Source organism: Triticum dicoccoides, chromosome 6A (genome assembly GCF_002162155.2).
Source record: "Triticum dicoccoides isolate Atlit2015 ecotype Zavitan chromosome 6A, WEW_v2.0, whole genome shotgun sequence".
Lineage (NCBI taxonomy): Eukaryota > Viridiplantae > Streptophyta > Magnoliopsida > Poales > Poaceae > Triticum > Triticum dicoccoides.
Window position 1 is genome coordinate 587,796,000 of NC_041390.1, and position 5,317 is coordinate 587,801,316.

Below are 5,317 nucleotides of genomic sequence, written 5' to 3' on the forward strand. Positions count from 1 at the left end.
CGACCTCGTCCCCGCCCAACGCAGCCACCCCGCCGCCGCCTCGACCTCCTCTCCGTTAGGTCCGGCTCCCTCCCCAGATTTTTTTTTGTTTTTTCATGATTTTGCAGAGGATAAGAGGGCTAAATGTGATAGTTAGACACATAGATGGTAGTTAGATAGATAACTTGTTCATACGGATTTGTTTTGAGATGATGATGATGATTGTTAGATGAGAAGTGATAATGATGATTTTTATGCTTCGATGATTTTGAGATGATGATGATGATAGATGATAGATGATTGGTAGATGATGATGATGATAGATGATAGATGATTGGTAGATGATGATGATGATGATAGATGATAGATGATTGGTAGATGATGATGTTGATGATAGATGATGGTGTTTTTTTATGCTTCAATAATTTTTAGATGATGATGATGTTTTTTTATGATTCGATGATTGTTAGACGAGGATGATGATATTGTGATGTTCTATGAGTTGTGATGTTCTAATTTTTTGTCGCGATGGAATTTGCAGGCTTTGTGGTGTCGCATTTCATCGGAGTGACCATTGTACAACGCGTTGGTCCCCCTGAGCATCCCTCTGCTGTTCGACTACTTCCTCTACAGCCGAGGGTGAGCTACAAGTCCATCTCCTCCATTTTTCATATCACTAGATTTCATTCTCAAGTCAACTGATGTAACCTAGGCGTCTCCCGTCCGAAAGGGTTGCATGGATAAATATGCATTCAATTGCATATTTATCACCGCAGCTCTTTCAGATTGTCCAGCGTTTTCCACGGACAGCCCGAGGGTGTGTAGATTGGGTATGTTCTCCATGTTCTACCCCGTTCCGAGATAGGATTTCGGCGGCGCCTCCCCATTGTTCTCCGGAGCACATTCTCTCGGCTATTTGCCGAGACGTGTATCTGGAGAACAGCGGGGAGGTGCTGCCGAAATTTTGTCTCGGAACGGGGTAGAATGGAGAACGTACTCAATCTACACATCCTCGGGTGGGATTAGGACCCATCTTTACCTATTAGAGATGTAGGTGGATTAAACGCGGTAGAAACTAAAAATTTGATGCCATTAATTTAAGTGAATCCTTAATTATGTTGTGTGGGTTGCAAAAAAGCAGAGGATGGCAGATAATCAGTGGATGTACAGTGGTTTTATCCGTCGGAATCGAGTAACATCAGAGTGGATCGCGAAAACCGATGTGTATTTGAAGGAGATATTCCATCGTCCAATGAGAATTATCCCACCATGCCCCTATGCGAGATGTGCCAGACGTCACCGTAGAAATCAGACGGACATGAGTGAGCACCTTCGCACGCACGGATATATGCCAAAGTTTGACATGCCACCGATAAACATAGCCGAGCAAGACCGTGGTAGAGAGGAGGTGATGCGACAACACATCGATGGATATGAGGACGGCGGTGTCAGGGACATGCTAGATGATGTCATTGTTGCAGAAACGGCAAATGCGACACCTTCAGAGAATGAACCGGAGGAGCCGGAGGCAACCGCAAAGGCCTTCTTGGAGGTCTTGGCCTCGTCGAAGAAACCTCTTTATGCGGGTGCGAAAATATCTCAGCTGGATGCCATCTCGCAACTGATTGCAGTCAAGGCTGAGTACGGCTGTAGCCAGAAATGCTTCGAAGCATTCCTGGGAGTATGGGCTAACAGCCTCCCTGAGGGTCATGAACTGCCAAAAAGCATGTACGATACAAAGAAAATCATGAAGGCACTCTCTATGGATTATGAGAAAATAGATGTTTGCCCGAAGAATTGCCTTTTGTTTAGGCACGAGTATGCGGATGACAAGTACTGTAGGAAGTGCGGTTCGTCTCGGTACATTGAGGTGGTTGGTGAGGATGGTGAGAAAAAGCAGCTAACCATCCCCGTTAAGGTTCTTCGGTATCTTGATTTTATAAAAAGACTGCAGCGCCTTTTCATCACGAAGGAGTCTGCCAAAATGATGAAGTGGCACAAGGAAGGTATAAGGTACAATCCAAAAAAAATCATACATCCATCGGGAGAGGAAGCATGGAAGTCATTCGATGAAGAATACCCCAAGGAAGCAGCCGAGGCTGGGAATGTCAGAATAGCCATATCAGGTGATGGGTTGAATCCATATGGTATGTCGTCCAATCCATACAGCTGCTGGCCTGTGTTTGTAATTCCGCTCAATCTTCCTCCCGGTGCCCTAATGCAACGGAAGACCATGTTCTTGTCGCTCATCATTCCGGGGCCTGAATACCCGGGGAAGCAATTGGGTGTGTTTATGCAGCCGCTTGTGGATGCTTTGCACCATTCTTGGTACTTTCCGAGGTTGACATACGACCGGGATCTGCAGAGAAATTTCTTGATGAAAGTTTGGTTGCACTATTACATGCATGACTTTCCCGGCTATGCTCTATTCTGCGGATGGTGTACAAGTGGTAAGATGCCATGCCCAGTGTGCATGCAGGCTCTGCGAATGATTTGGCTGAGTAAGGGTGGCAAGTATGTAGCCTTTGACCTTCATCGACAGTTCCTCCCTCCAGACCATCCAGACAGGGAAGACAAGAAGAACTTCATGAAAGGCCGGGTTGTTCATGAAGTAACCGAGATTCCAACATTTTCGGGGGCAGATATTCGTGCTCAGCTAAAAGCTCTCAAGCCTAAAGTCAAAGGCAAAGGCAAAGCCAAAGACAAAGGCTTCGAGGGATATGGTGAGACGCACAACTGGACGCACATTACCCCCTTCTCGCAGCTTCCCTATTTCAAGGACCTCAAACTTCCTTACAATATTGATGTGATGCACACCGAAAAGAATGTGGCAGAGTCCCTTTTCCACACGATCCTCAACATTCCTGATAAGACGAAGGATAATGTAAAAGCTAGAGCCGATCAATAGAGAATTTGTGATAGACCACGCCTGAACATGAAGCCTCCCACGGGCGGTCGAAAAAACTAGTTCAAGCCAGATGCTGACTTTGTCCTTAAACCGCCAGAAAAAAAAGAAGTACTTATCTGGCTGAAACAAATTTTGAAGTTCACCGATGGTTATGCATCGAATATAAGTAAGGGAGTCAATCTTTCAACGGGCAAAGTGACCAGCCTGAAGAGTCATGACTACCATGTATGGATTGAGCGGATAATGCCGGTGATGGTTCGAGGCTATGTCCCCGAGCATGTCTGGCGAGTGCTTGCCGAGCTTAGCCATTTCTTCCGCACGCTCTGTGTAAAGAAGTAAGTAAAGAGGTGATTGAAAAATTGCATAAGAAGGCACCGGAGTTGATAGTCAAGCTAGAGAAGATCTTTCCGCCAGGCTTCTTTACTCCGATGACACATCTCATTCTGCACCTCGCGGACGAGGTATTGTTGGGGGCCCTGTGCAAAATCGCTGGCAGTACAGCCCTAAGAGGCAGAACAAGCATCTCTGACGGAAATGTGGAAACAAAGCTAAGATTGAAGCTTCCATAGCTGAGGCAGTTATCCTAGAGGAGGTGTCAGACCTCAGGACATCATACTATCCAGACCATGTTCCCCATCTGCATAACAAGGTGCCTCGATACAATATAGAAGAGCCCAAGTATCAACCCAGGCTCGATCTATTCAACGCGCAAGGTGGGAGGGCTGGGGCCTCGAAATCTTATAACATGCCACGACAAGAGTGGGAGGACCTCATGTTCTATATCTTGCACAGCATCAAGGAAGTTGAGGAAGTGTGGATGAGGTAATACCACTACACCATTCCTTTATGTCTTCCACATCATCATGTTTCATGTTCACTTAGTCCCGGTCTAACACCGCTTATCTTTTTTTAGTGATTTCGTTCAAGAGGAATGGATGGGAGTGAATCCTCCTACCGAGGCGGAGGCACTTACTCTTCTCCGTCATGGAAACCCTGGACGTAAAAATTTTGTTGCTTGGTTCATGGAGAAAGTAATTTTCCACACTCCCCTATTAAATACCTACTTCAACATTTATTAGTTAACCGAACTAATGCACGCAACAATTTCCATTATACTTGTAGGGAAAAGATCCGAACATATCTATGGATGATGAATTGAGATGGGTTTCCATGGGTTTTGACCCTGCCGTCATGACATGTAAAAATTATGATGTGAATGGGTATCGCTTCCATACAGAGGAGCACCAAAATAGCCGCCCCGATCCCAAAATTATAAATACTGGAGTGTACACCCCCGGTCAAAATTCAGCAGACTACTACGGAAGGGTACAAAATATATACGAGGTTAAATTCCGCCAGGGGCGTGAGACCCTAAGTCTGCCTGTGTTCAAATGCTGATGGTTCGATCCGCGGGAGGGGGTAAAACATACGCCTTCCATTGGTTTGGTCGAAGTTAAACCATCAACCATCTATGCCGGAGCCGATCTCTTCATTGCGGCTACCCAAGCTACACAAGTATATTATCTTCCTTACCCATGCCAGAAAGTGTATCTAAAGGGTTGGGAAGTTGTGTTCAAGGTGTCACCACATGGTAAGCTACCAGACCCGAATGAAGACGATTACTACAACATTAACCCCATGACATACGAGGGAGTGTTCTATCAAGAGCAACCTGATGATGATGATGATGATGTGGTTAGAAACGATGACGCTAGACCATTGGGTGATGATGATGTGGACCCAAACGTCGACGATGCACGGAATGATGGTGAGACCATTGTCAATGAAAATGACATACTTATGCTAGAAAAGTTAAACGAAGACGCTGATGACGAGGAAGAGCCTCCACCTCCGTCGGACAACGAAGATGATATGATTGATAGTGATGATGAGACGGACCGAGAAAGAGGTTACAACAGTGATGATTCATATGGGTTCTAGCAAATGTACGTTTCAAGTATTTTTTTTCTATAGTTTAGGAATATGCCTTTTTATGCATTTTTATTAATGTGTTTATTATCATGCCTTTTCCTTCATTTCATTAATTTACTAATTGCCTTTTCTCTTTTCAATGCAGGTTCGTGGAACATGGGCAAGAGGAAGGCCGACGACATGGGTTTCCTACGCAAGGTCGTCGGCCTGCCTAGTCGGAGTGGTCGAGCACGTAATCCTCCCCCTCGGCTACTTGACGATGACTCCTCACAGGGAGGTCGAGGGAGAGGTGCCCCTAGAGGAGGAGGGGGCGGGGGGAGAGCCTCTAGAGTATGACGTGCTGGGGGGAGAGCCACTACAGGGGGTCGCAGCCAGAAAGAGCGCACCCTCACCGACTTAGGGGCGTTGTCTTCGAGGCCCTCCTCTAGTGAGGTACCCTCCTCTAGTGAGGTACACTCTAGGGAGGAGGAGGAGGAGGAGGAGGAGGAGGTGGTGGTG